Genomic DNA, 782 nt, shown 5'->3' on the forward strand with positions numbered 1-782 from the left:
CACACACACACACACACACACACACACACACACACACACACACACACACACACACACACACACAGAGAGAGAGAGAGAAGTGCCTCTGTGGTAACTTCGGCTACTACAAATAGCAGCCAAATCTATATTAAAACACACCCTTTCATCAAAAGAAAGACACAGATTAACAGTATTTCAGGAAAAATAAACTATGCGATGAGCCAGCTACATCAAAGACAACTCTGGGCTAAATAAAACACAAACTTACTTCGCATTAAAAGATTATCTACTAAATAATACTAATAATGTTGACAGTATATCTTCGAAGTTTCATTCCCTGGTAAAAGTCCATGTATTTTAAACATTTTCTCACTATGCTCTAAAGATTGTTCAGGCATTAGCTGCCTCCTTTAGCTAAAGACTTCAAAATTGTGCGACGCGACCTCGTTTCCGAGGTTATTATTTGCAGCGACTCAGTTTTCGAATCCCTAAGAAACAAACGCACACACTCACACACGCACATACAAGCACTGTTTTATATGTATAGATATACACAAATACACACACACACATATATATATATATATATATAAGTATCTCATATATTCACATATATATATATATATATGCATTCATATATACACATAAATATGCATTTTTATAGATGTGTGTCTGCATATGTATGCATGTATTCATATAATACTTATACATATATATATACGTAGGTATTATATGAATACATGCATACATATGCAGACACACATCTATAAAAATGCATATTTATGTGTATATATGAATGCGTA

This window comes from Octopus bimaculoides, chromosome 11, assembly GCF_001194135.2.
Source record: "Octopus bimaculoides isolate UCB-OBI-ISO-001 chromosome 11, ASM119413v2, whole genome shotgun sequence".
In the NCBI taxonomy this organism is placed as follows: domain Eukaryota; kingdom Metazoa; phylum Mollusca; class Cephalopoda; order Octopoda; family Octopodidae; genus Octopus; species Octopus bimaculoides.